Here is a 13707-nt window from a genome sequence, read left to right on the forward strand (position 1 = left end):
ATTTATTGCATGGCTTTCTCTGTCTGCAAGCAGCTAGTTCAATTATTGAAGCTATTCCCACTAGATCTATGTTTCTATGAACTGTTGTTATTTGGGTTTTGTTTTTTTTTTTTTTCTTTTGGAGAAGATACTTGAGTCATGGTTTCAAATGGGGAAGCTTTCTGCTGAAAAATGCCTTACAAAAACTAAAAAGTTATTGTGCAAGCACCATTCTCCTGACACAGGGAAGGAGCAATGGACAATACCAAAAATGTGAGGAAAACCTGCGATTCAAGTGCCACAGGAGTTACAGAAGACACTGGCTGGGGAAGCAAGGCATACTAATGCAAAGCATCGCCAGTTAACCTTTCAACCAGTACCAAGTGGAACATTTATGTTAGCAAATATGTAAGTGTCCTTCACTTATTCTTGAACTTCAGTGGTCTTCTGACAATATATAAATCCTGTTAGCACTTTCCCCAGGACTCATGAAGACACCCCTGGCCATATTGTCCCTGTATCAGGCAGCTCAGACAACCGGCAGCTGCGTAATGAAAAGGAAATGAAATTTTCCTGTTAACATTCTCCTCCAATTCGGGGAAAGAGGGACAGGCACTGAATCTGCCTGCAGTACTCTCAGGGCTTTTCATTTGTTAAAAGAACTTTCCTAGTGAGAGGGGTGCAATGTCACTCTTAGATGGGTGAAACAATAATTCAGACTGTGTGACTGGACCTTTAATATACTCCTTTCGACTGTCTTCAAAGTTTCTTGGTATTCAGGTCTTTATTACTAGGTGTAAAAACATAGGAAAATAAAGTATGCATTTGCTGAAATTCAGTCACTCCAGAAATAATCTACAAGACCAAGTGATTGAAAGCAGTATGGTTTTGGAGTATCCTTGTATGTTTCAGAAAAAAATAATCAATCTCTCAATATTAGGATGAGACCTTATATATTAAGCTCTGAATAATTCATTTAATCTATAACTCAATGACAGTTCAAAATAATTTGTAGCAGAAAAGAAAGTTTAACATTGTCATTTCAATTAAGAAGAGTGTAAGAGAAAAATTAAATGTGAATCAAATAAAATGTAGTGCTTTTTTTTAAAGACTTGAATAATTAATAATAAAAGTTGAAATATTTATGCAACTAGGACATTTTGCGTCTTACTGAGGAAAATATTACCAGCTTCCAATCAATTTATTTCTTTCCTATTATATCTATTTACTCTGTCCCAGGTTAAAACATTCTAGTTTAAAGCTGAATCATAACCTTGAGAACATCTGCAAAAATGCAATGCTGGAATATTTTATTCAAACTCCTTGAAGTTACTGTGAATTTACTTCAGATAAAATGAGATCAAGATCTCTAATGATAATTAAAGTCCATTGATAATGTAAATTCCATTGATAATATAATGCTGTGACTGCACTAGTCATGACAGTCTAGTCCTTGCTATAATTATAAACTGAGTTGAGAAGAAAATTAAGCAAGCCTCAGCTGTGGATTTGCATGTAGGTGCTGCTTTGCTGTGTCTGTCCAATGGAAACGTATTCTGAATCTGGGCTTTGTCAATAGATGTTCTTCATCGACAACCGCTTAGTCTAATAGCAAATCAGCTACAAAAGTGATAGTTACTTGTAGGGAAAATGAGAGATGATCCTTTGGTTTTAACATGCTTCCTTTTCTACAGTTGTCTTATTATCTTTCAAACAGCCCTCCACATTTTTGGTTTGCACATTAGATATGACCAACTCACCCCGTAATTTTTTTTAGGGTAGCATTTTAAGAAACTAAAATATTTTTGCTGTAAAAATCTTTCTCAACCCAATTTTCCACCAAAAATTCTCATTCTGAAGGATTGCACCCTTAGTATTTCATCCATTAACCATACTGTTGTTATCCCTACTGACATTGTGGCTTCAGGCTGTACTAAGGGACTAAATAATCTTGTTTCCTGAGGCTTCTGCCTTCTCTGTGAATGACAGGAGGAAAGCAGAAGCCAGGTAAAATCTAGAATTTCTTCACAGATTAAAGCTCTAGAAAGTGTGCAGTAATCCAACATCTGTTACTTTGGTCCTGGAGCTGTGAAGCTGTGCTGCTGCTGTGCCATCTGCCAGGCAGCTGGGGAGGAGGGGAGGCTGCTCCTTCACCAGTCAGTTTGATTAAGGTTGTCTGTGTTTGTGTTTGTATGCAGGAGGGAAAAAAATTGATTGCACACTGTGCTTGGGCAATGCCATGTGTGATGTGTGTTACAGAGGAGAACACGGGTCACTTTACCTGCTCATATCTGGACAAAGCACAGGTAATAAATTAGAAAAGCAAAAAGACACACAGTTATTAACACACAAATAACATCTATGCTTCATGCACAAATCACATCAAAGTCACATACCAGGCACCCACAGCAGGATTAATGTAACACTGAGCTTTAAGGGACTTTCTGTTTGCCCGGCTGCAGTGACACAGACCACTGCACCCCCAAGCAATACTCAGTCTCAGAGGGAGGCATGAGGTCTTCATGCAGGTTACCAAGCTTCAGCCCAGGAAGTCTAGTGGCGATTCTTGTACTTATCTGTGTACAGAAGAAAGAATAAATATTTTTCTGTATATATTATTAAGGTATAGCCTGTTTCAGCCTTGTGACTAAAGTCTTTCAGAACATTCTGCCTACCTGTGCAGTGACTGTGCAAAATGTGCATGCATAGGTGCAAATCTTTTGTCTCTGGCAGTAACTATGTTCCCTGAGTCATGCAATGAATGGGTATTGGAATGAATTTAGGACATCTTGCATCAAGGTGCACATATGTAGGGAAGTTACTTGAATATGGGATGTGTCTCTCTTCAGAACTGGGAATAGTTCCTGCTCCAAAGGAGTAACATCTAGAAAAAAATATTAACATGCCCAAGTTTATGAGCACTTTCACAAAGAAGGAACTGACATCAGGCTTGATTTCTAAAGTGTCTTTGACACAAACCTTTATTTATCATCAGGAAGAATCCATGGCTTCCAGCAGGAACTCACACAAGATACACAGATCTGGGTTAATTTCTATCTTCTTCTTGAAAGAAGGGATTTTAAATTTGCTGACTTTGTTGTATCATCTATATAATTTGTCCCACATCAGAATTAAATGATTTTAAATTTTCCCTAAAACGTATGTTTTCTGGAAGTTTTGGCAATTCCAGTGACTCATATCTAAGTCAGAGATCTGAGCTTCTGCACATGGAGTACCTGATGTGACAACTGGACTGTTTGCACTCAAGTCCAGACATGCAGTTGCTGCTCATGAAAACTTGTACAAGCCCAATCTACACTAGCTAGATCCAGGGCCAGTCACAGTGTAGGGATGAAGATAAGGCTATACTGACACTAGTTCTTGAAGTTGCTGATTTAAATTTATTGCAGCCATGTCAATAAAGTTGTGATTATCAGCGGATGCCACAGTTTGAATTGTGAACAGCACTTGTGCACAGTAGACTGTGAACTGACTTCAGCAGGCCCACAGAGAACAATAATCTGACTAATCTGACTCATAGTAATTGAGGGTGGAAAGCGCTCTCGCATTCCTGTAAGCCGATGATGTTTTATTGTAAGAACAAACTGGAAAATAAGGCAAGGTCTAATTTGCTGGTTTTAACTTTTCTTTCTGTTCTTCTGAACTGAGTAGCCATTACTGCATCACACGGCAATACTGCCTTCACGCATGGCAGTTGCTGTGTGTGCAGCTGGTAGTGAACTGCAGTCGGAGAGCTTGGCTCCTCCTGCCGACGTCCCCTCTTCCTTGGGCATATCTGGTGAGCAGACTGTGTTCAACCTCCTCTTGCCATTTGCTGGAAGGCATCGGCCAGGGCAGTGAAAAGAGCAGAATGAAATGGGAGGTCTTTCTTCCCTCTGGGGCTGACAGCCCTGACAATCTGGCCCTATAGTTACAGAAGCACAAGGCATGCAATTGTACGTCATTTTGATGTTTCTGAATAGCATCTCTCCAGAGATGAAATAGGAATCATCACCAGAGCTACAGATTAGCTACTGATAGAAAAAATAGGCATATCATTAAGCTTGCATATTCCCTTGTTATCTCACCACTTCTCATTCAATCCGTGTCTGCAAACAGAAGGGAATCCCTGCATGGCTGCACTGCTAGGTTTGCATATAATCAGGCCTGCCTTGCTTAGACCACTGCAATCCCTACTGGTTTTTTTTTTCCCTAAGATTTGTGCTTTCACCTTTGGATAATAACATAATAAATAGCTCTTTATCTCTAGGTTTGTTCATATAACTTATATTAATATATTGACAATATAATAAAAAAAGACATATAAAGAATCCTCTTGTCTTCTCCAGCTACAGTAAAAAGCTGTGACAGTTACTTCTGGTGTTAAGCACAATCTGAGACTCCTCTGGATAAATGTGAAAAAAATGCAATTTTGAAATTCAGTTGTAGAAAAATAAATCTCAGTTTAGACTTATGAGGGTGTACTTCACGTTTAATAAAGCTCTTCTTATTAGGCTATTTATCACTTGTTATAGTGGTTAAAATTAATATTTTTAAAGTATTTTGAATGCAGCAGTAATGACATTTTTAAAAACTAAACAAAACCTAATTGACTCCCAGTAAGTTTTTCATTGGAGTTGGATTGTAAAATTAATGTATTTAAATGTTTCAAACACTTCAGTTGAAAAGACTGATGTTAAATATTATTTTAAAATTTAATTTTTGGGAAAAACTTCATTATGGACTCTGAGGAGAGTTACACGCTTTAAATCTTTCAGGGTCCTATTTTGCTTCCAGCCAAAATCCTGTGTCCTTTTTGCTGCCCTAGTGTTTTCTGCTAAGAAGGAGCATGGGATACTGTTCTCCTGGGAGGATGTATGTCCCTTTCTCCCTCTGATGTAGAAACTCTTTCTCCCCTTCTCTGTTTCAATCATATGCTAGCCTTATTCAAGTTTTGCCTGAATCCTCCCTTGTCGTCTTTGCCATGCTTTTCACTCTAACACACAGACGCACCTACTCGATCACATTCAGTGAAACTGTCTTTCCATATAGGTCAAATTTCTATGTATATTCACGGATGTCTTTACATTTCGGTGCTGATGCACACTTATATTTTTGTCTCAAAAATTACCGGGACTTCTCAAAAAGAACCTAGAGATGATCGCTAGTCTCATCAATTCCAGCCTACCACAATATGGTACCTGATAGGAAAAAGTTCTGTTAAACTTGCTAAAACAGTATATATTTTAAAAAAAAATAGGAAGATTCAGCAGCTAGACCTTAATAAATTCAAGGCAATAGTGCTGACATGTAATGGTTCATATTTCTTTTTAATGAGGTAATATGGAATTCAGTGGTTTGAAAATCCTTTTCTGGCTCTGTTGTGGACTCACGACCCAAAACAGCTTTCACAAGCTCTGAAAAACCTAAATAGTATTTACCTGCATCTCAAAAATACTGTGAAACATAGTCACCACTTTGAAACACTTTTAGATACACAAATTGATCTCTTGTCTGTACAAGAATAAAAGTGTAAGGAGTATATTTCAGTAAAAAAAATATTTCTTTGATACCAGTAGGAAGTCTGGCAAAACATTTATGGGGTTTTAACTTACTCCCTTTATTGTTTTGGTGGTTGAGGATGAAAAGAGAATTTGGTCAGTAATTAGTGCTCTGTTGTGTGAGGCATGTGAAGAGCTTAAGGGAGGCATCAGCTTTCAGGTTTAGTGCTGTGAACAGGGACTTCTGAAATGCCAACATTTCTGATTTTCCTTCCAGACAAATCTTGTCATGAGGCAAGATAATTATTGGAGGCAAATGCAGTGGAAGTCCTTGTACAACTGATGTTTGTACATCAAACACCTTTAAAAAATTATCAGGGGGTGAAGAATACACAGGTGTATTACCTTGATGCTTCATGTAATTTTTAAACATCCAGTAATACTGGTCTTGATAGCTCTTTATTTCTTTCACACTGTTTCACCTATTATTTATTTTTTAGTCTCAAGTCATCCATTACTTTTATTTTTAGAGGATTCACTTCAGAAAAAAAGATTTTCACCTTAAAAAATACATATAAAAAACCCTAGAAGTTGTAAAAAAATATTTTTTTTATTATACTGACACGATTCAAAGAGAATAAACTCAACAACTTGCCAGTTTAAGACTCACATGCCAAACCTTAAATTAGAGCTCTAGTTCATCTTTGCTGATTATTATTAAATTACATGCTTCACGGATAGACCTGCAGATTCTGAAAAAATGAAAAAAAACCTGAATAAAACAAAATAACAAGTTTTGAGATAATATAAATATTATGTGGTGACCAAACATTGTTGCTAATGCAGACAACTTTAAAGTTAATTGCATATTTCAGCATTCTGAACAAACTTACTCTTTTATTTTCAAGATTTTGAGAGTATCCCTGAAGTGTTTGGAAGAAAATAGAAAGATTAAAATAACCTCAATGAGCTCTACTTGTTACTATAAATTTTATCTAGAGCCAGACATTTATTGATTAGTTTTGGATAATTTTTTTTAGTTGGTTGGGGTTTATTGCTTTTTGGGGTGTTTTTTTAGGAAACAGCAAATTATTTAAAACTTCAACTGGAAGTAACTTATCTCAATTGTCATTTGCCATTAATTCATTTAAATAGCTTCAGTTGGAAAAAAATCTTACAGAAAACAAACGGGGTAATTAATCCACAAACATTGTGAATCCCTGTGCTTTTTCTAATTGACAAGAAGCTTGGGGATTCCCAGAGTTTGTGGTGGCCTTGGAGGAAGGGCACAGCCTCCTGCCTTGCAGGATGGACCTCAGGGAGGTGTTTGCTGCTGCTGCTTCTCCATAGAGCAGAGGTAGGTATCTGCTGGGTCAAGGTCCCATTGACATGCCAGGTGCTTGTCAGGGTCTGAAGCAAATTCCAAGGGATGGTCAGGTCTTCTTCACTCTTTTCTGTTGATGTTGCCCAGCTTCCCAACAACACTTAGATTATTTCCTGAGCAAGATATGTCTCCTCTGAAAGCAAAAGTTGCACAGTCACTTTCCCAGACCATGGGGGGCCCATGGAAATGGGGCTTCTGGCAGCATTTTGAACGAAAGCACCTGCTATTTCTGATTAGTATGTAAGATCTCAGAGCTGCACTTTATTTAATTAATTTTGGCAGCTAACAGAAATTACTAAATTAAAAAAGGTGGAAATCAACATATCATTTCTGCAAATCTATTGACTGATTAGCTTGAGTAAATGAGTTGCTAAGTGAATTTCTGCTTCAGGAAGGACCTGTTAGCTATCTTTTACTCTTCGTGATTCAAACTGAAACTGTATTTGAGATGTATGAATTTCTCTTTGAAACTTATCTCTTTATTTGATTATAGTATTTCTGAACACAAAAACAGGTTTCCCAGAGATATTGTGATGTCTCCATCCTTGAAGCCATTCAAAATGAGACTGGATATGTCCTAAGCCTCCTGCCTCAACTAACCCTGCTACAGAGTCTCCAGGAGTCCTTTCTAGTTGAAATCTATTACTCAGTGAGTCCTAAGCACTGCTTAGCACTAGTTTAGTTGGCAGGTTGTTATTAGGTCAAAAGTTGGACTTGATGATCTTAGAGGTCTTTTCCAACCTTAATAATTCAACAATTCTATGCTTGAGAAGAGAAAAAAAACCTCCAAATCATGGTTGTTTAAAATATCACTAAAGATCCTGAGTGTGTTTTTAATACAATTTCTGGAGTGAGAAAGTAATTGTTGGACCAGACTTTTGTAATGTTTAATATTAGAAATATAGGAGAGAGAGCTATTTCCTGAGTCAGAGCTATCCTGTGCTCTTCAAATATATGTAGAAGGCTTCAGTGATGACTTCCCTACAACCTACCGCCAAATAAACCTCTTTCTCAAATTGTTTCTTCAGACATGATTTCTTGGTTTTATTAGTAGCATGTGGCTATTAAGAACCTGAAGAATTTAATGTGCTAATTGAACCCAGAGTGCACTCAGGTCACAAGTTGATTTCAGCAGTTTTGTAATGTCTTATCACATTGTTAATTCCCTCCTATTAATGATAACCTTGTGCTCTAAGTCCCAATATGATCTTGCATGGTTTGTTCAGCATTTGTAAAAACATAATAAATACAAGTGGGTGCTTGGCAGGGAGAGCTCTGTCAACAATGCAGCATTGTTGACTTGTAATATCAAATAACATTTCCATTTTCATAGAGAGGCTTTGGGGATTGTTACTCACAAGCTTTTTTTTTTCCTTCCAGTTTTGTCAGTGAAAAAAGTTAACACTGAAGAATATGGTTTGTCACAGAACCACAGAAACATAAACAATGTAATTAATATGTTCTTATTTTTTAATAGAAATTTGAGGTTCTGCAATGGACAACAGTTCCACATTGGGTAACTGCAATGCAGCAGTTTTGGTTCCTGCCCCAGAGAGCTTACAAGGGACAGAGAAGCCACACATTGTGCTAATGCCAAGTCTTCCCAAAGACAAAGATCGTTTTCATTTATATTCTAAGACAGCCTAGGAATTATATTCTATGCTTGAGAACCTCAGAGCTGAAATGCTGGAGGGGAGGACAGCTACAGCTGAACTGGAAAAAAAGCCAGGGACATAGACAAAGTGGAGGTTGTGAAGCCCAAAACCTGAGGAAAAGGTAAGTAGAGAGGTGGGACTGTGGTGCCCACTGTATTGCCATACCTTAGAGTATCTGCACATCAGAGTGGAACGCTTACACCCCCGAAGTGTTCTGGTCCTCCATCAGAGCAAGGAGAGTTGGTCCCAGCTAGGGGATTTTCTTTTCAGAGGAATATGAGTGAAACAAACTTCATAGTGTGTAACTCTAAGGGGAGAGATGAGTTTTATGAATTTAATCCATTTGAGACCCAGGGAATGCATAAAAGCAAAAGACTTGCTGTTAAACAGCTTGTTCAAGGATAAAATTTTATCCATTTCCAGGAGAATCAAGTAAAAACAAAGATTTCATCCACAAAGAAACATACGTTTTTATGGAGACTAGGGAGAATATTCTGCCTTAAATTATCGGTTGAAAAAGCGGTTGAAAGGTATGGAGTGCAACCGAGTTATCCATTTAGCTTCTTTTTGGCATAGTGAAATTGTGATTTCCTATGGATAATGTTAGCTAGAAAAGTAATTATCTGAATTAAATATCATCTAATGAAAGCTCTTGGTAGGATAGGAATACTGATGGTGGTATGAAAAACTGGTTTCCTTTTCCCTATATGATTTCTTATGTTAATGTTTCAGTCTTGCAGAGCACACATACCCACCCCAACCCATCTCACCCTGACATCTCACAGCTTCAAGGGCACATGAATACTGCAAGTGACTTAATGATAAAAATAAGGTGCCTGCTGATAACTAAATCTGCATTTTATTTTGGGACTCAATTTTTATATTATTAAAAAATATCTAAACCATAACATAAACCAAACTGAAAATAACAATGGTATTTCTGTGCAGCTGGAAATGAAATTCAGGATTGGTCAGGCTTTTCCTGTCTGGGTGTTCAGCACCAGGATGCTCTATAGAATCTGTCATTTTTGTGGAACTACCACAAAGAGAGGGAGACTGGACTAAACTGTTTTTCATTCTTAAACCATTTCCACTAAAGTAAACAACAATCAAATGTTTATCATGATATTGACCTACTTGTGAAGTGCTTTGGGATATGTATTGTTATTTAAATGCTGTGTAGTTCTTATTTTTATTTAATTTTAATTGCATTCTGCAATGTGCAAAACTTTTAAAGCATCTGTCTCCTCAGACTAACATCTCCCTGTTTGTTCTTTTTAAAACAGCATTTGATTTGTGTAGAGGCAGGGCAAAATATTTTCAGTCAGAAGATAATGAAATGCACTCACAGTAAACCAGATCCTGTTTTTTTTCCTCATTGTTAAAGCTAGCTGTGATCATATGGATTCAAAGAAGACTGTAAAACTTGTGAAAATTGTCTTGGGAATTTTTCCCGTTATGATGAAACACCTTTGCTTAAGCTCGGCAAGGGGAAAACAAGGTTATAGGTGCTCAATCACATAAGCTAAAATCTGAGTAGAATCCCTTCAACACTTGCTGTGCCCTACATGATAATCAGGGTTAGCTGGTTTTCATTAATTAGAGGTTTGGGCAAGGACTGGGGTTTGTTCTTGGAACAATTTGTGCAAAAGACACAATCAATGGCTCATATTCATAATCCCCAAGGCCTGAAGCCCTGTCTAAACATAGAGTTTGTATAGCTTTAAATATTCAGGTTCATTTAAAGTCGTAAAACTGCAAGTCACATCCCATCTTCCCCTTTTCAAACCCAGCTATAGTGATAGAAAGGGATTGTATCAGGATATTTGATTCCAGTGCAGAGAGGGAAATGGACAAGCTATACTGGCATTATCATGCATATAATGGTATGATTCTACCTAAACCAAAGGTTCAAATGGTCTATGTATAATGGTTAAAAATAAATCACATTCTTAACTGAAGCAGTTGAACTGATAGAAAAGCAGTTTTGATAGGAAACCTATTTTAGGTTCAGCCTTCTTTCCCTGAACATCACCACTAGCAGCAGCAAAGGACCATAGAGAAGATCAAATACAGGACTATTGCATTACAATTGGTACTCCTGATGAATGCACCACTGATTTTAAACTTAGAAAACAATCTGGAAAGTTTTAAACAAAACAAGAAGATACTTCCCTCTATCCCTGACTATTCAAGAGTAAAGATAGGATGCTAGTGCTGCCCTTAAGAGCAGAAATATTTTTTCCTCCCCAGAGCTTCTGTGAATGTAGTATTTAACTTACTGACCCATTTCAGTCATCTCAAGACAAGTTCAATATTATGAGAAGTTGTGATCATTTCTCAGCATACAAGATACCACTGTAAATTTTTGGAAATCACTTTGCCACTGATCCTTGAAATGCCTAAAGAACGTGCATTACATTTCCTGTTTTGATAGATTATGACCAGCCAACATGACCTTCTGCAGACCACAGGTCAGAGAATTTAATTCTTGTCAGGCACTTTTCTCATTCAGCAGTTTCTTCTTCATTAGAAAGCATTGTGAAATAATGCCATAGTTCCAGAAAAGAAATACCCCAACAGGCAAGCCAATGGCAGAAGCACCGTCAGATTTATAGATCTGTTTTCTTATATGCAGTCCAAGGGGCCATGTAATTTGTAAAGGTACCACAGCATCTTCCTCTTGTTTGTTTGTTTGTTTTCCAAATTCTGACTGCACCTGATTCAATAAAAACCTGTTGTCTTCAAGGTTTTGTTTCTGAATGGAAGGAAGCTCTAGTATGCTATTTTGTATGTTTCCATATTTACTTCCTTAATATTTTGATAATTTTTTTTAACTTCTGCAGTGTGGTGAAAGACTAATGTGTGTGTGTTTATTATCAGAAATTGGCACTGGAAGAAAGAACTGCTCATATTTTACAGGAAAACTTGTTATTTGGCTTGATATTTTAAACACAATTTTTTCACAAGTGACGTTTTTCTGGGAATGTTTCTGTTTTTCCATGAAGATATGATATCAATAATTTTTATATCTATAGAAATCAAATTAATGTGACTGATAGAACCAGACAGAATAATCCTGATCTTTTCTGTAATGACTCCATAGGCTGTAATGAAATTTCTTTGGATTTTCAGTATGAGAACTGGGAGCAGCCTGTTCCCTGGTTCTTGCTGCTCAAGCATGTGCCTTCTTAATATGGGGTGGACAAATATTTAATTAACTCTTAGACTTGGTGTTTTGGTTGCCATATCGCCCATGTGCCATACGTCCTTTTAAGCTGTTTAATTTGCCTTTGTCATTGCTATTCTGATTTAATGACTGATTTTTTCTTCAAAGATTCTTCCCAGCTGCTATGAGAGGTATTGCAGCTGAATACTTTCCTCTTTTTCAAACCTGAAGAAATAGATTAATGGGTGGTGAAAATCTTAGATTAAAAAATTGCTCTAGCCTTGTTTTTCCTAAACAGATTCACTCACCTACTTCTGCTAGTGATAGTTCTGGTCTTCCCATCATGCCTTCTTACTATTTCTGTCTGTTCTTATCTTGTAAACATGTAGTTTTTTCACAGTGAGAGATGAGACTGACTGAACATTGACAGCAGTTCCTGAAAAAGAATTTTTTCATAAACCCCTCAAAATTTCATAAGGAATTATTGGAGGATGAGGAAGGACAAATCTAAGCCTTAGATTATACTCCCTAAAAATAGGGACATTTCTTATTATCTCTAATAGTCTCATTAAAAGCCTTCAATTACCTGTGTAAGCAAGGTTATATGATCAGGCCTAGAACAAGTAAAAGAATGAGGGTACACGGTATTTTATAATTCAAATATACCAATGTGTACTTACAAAAATATGCATTTTACAATACCAAGCTCAAAAGACAAAATGTACAAGACAGAAGTTCAAATAATATCTTTTCAATTGCTTGACCTAAAAAATGTCACAGCAAAAGACATCTACAAAACACACATTTTCACTTTACATTTTTAATGTATCCTGCTGGCTGCACGTTGCCCATCCTGCAACAGCACTTGCGTTGAAATCAACACAATGAAATGTGACGTGTCAGATCAATGAAATGAACAGCATTTCTCCACGTGTAAATTGAAAAGGCATGCAGAAAGTTTATGCGGCAAGAATTGACAAAACAGATAAATTATTTTGTTTGGCATATTTTTTTCTGTCACCAATAACAAAAGAGTTGATGGCACATTAAATAATAATATGTCTTTTTATTTCTTGGTCATTTTTATGTCTTGCAATAACCATTACCAGAAAAAAAATAAAAAAGAAATAATTCCTTAGACTAGTAAAGAATGTTGCCTTCCCCCCCCTCCCCCCCCTTTTTTAATTTCATAGCCATTTTGAATGTTATCCTTATTTGCTACACTGGTGTTTTTTTCTTTAGTGAATAAAAATATAGGAAAATATTTTTTCCACATAAGCACTGGCTCTGTTTTCATCTATCAAAATGAAATGGTAATTCCAATTAATCTATTAAGCACATTTGATTGCAATTATAAGATCTATATTGCATGCTTTCTTGCCTTAAAACTAATCTATGACCTTCCACTTTCAAAAATGGAAGTGCTATATTTATTCTTACTCTTTGCTTACACAGGATTCCTCAAAATATCACCAGTGACATCATGATTTGAAAGAAAGGACAAGGATTTAATAGTAATTTTTGATGGATATTGTTGTTTTGGAATCTGATATTAAATGTACTTCTTTCTTGAAACACTAAAAGAACATCACGTAAAATTATCAAAGCACAGGAGCACATTACTGCTTAAGGCTTTGAATACTCTTCTATATGTTCTGCATATTTGAGAAACAACAAGCAATTAAATGGTTCACTCCTTCAAACTAAGCTAGTCTTTAAAAAAATAAAATCACAAAATCACAGCCCACTGTCTTGCAATGGAATCTTTTATGCCTGTGGACAAATACAGAACTAAGCATTTTTACAAATACTCTTTCCTGGAGAAGGCACATTGGGATTTAATATTTGCCCCCAACAACGGGTTCACTTGGCTAAGCATCACTGAACATCAATGTTTAAATCCTGTGCTCTCATTCAGAGCCACTGCATTTCCACAATATAAGTGTATGAGACCACATGCTGGTATTCTCCACAAAAGTCACTTGTTATTTAAATCAGAACTACAAACCTGCTCCCTCA

At 36.6% G+C, this 13707-nt stretch overlaps 1 long non-coding RNA gene across 2 annotated transcripts in view; it reads right to left on the reverse strand.

The window, feature by feature from the left end:
- The window catches only part of LOC139668652 (uncharacterized), a 54778-nt gene that overhangs the window by 2367 nt on the left and 38704 nt on the right, over positions 1-13707 (reverse strand). For both annotated transcript variants that reach the window (XR_011697102.1, XR_011697101.1), the window contains 3 exons: positions 11997-12124; positions 8685-8826; positions 2376-2555 (listed from right to left, as the gene is read on the reverse strand). This is a non-coding gene — a long non-coding RNA (uncharacterized lncRNA). The remainder of the gene's footprint in view (positions 1-2375; positions 2556-8684; positions 8827-11996; positions 12125-13707) is intronic.

The sequence above is a fragment of the Pithys albifrons genome, chromosome 2, assembly GCF_047495875.1.
Source record: "Pithys albifrons albifrons isolate INPA30051 chromosome 2, PitAlb_v1, whole genome shotgun sequence".
NCBI classification, from domain to species: domain Eukaryota; kingdom Metazoa; phylum Chordata; class Aves; order Passeriformes; family Thamnophilidae; genus Pithys; species Pithys albifrons.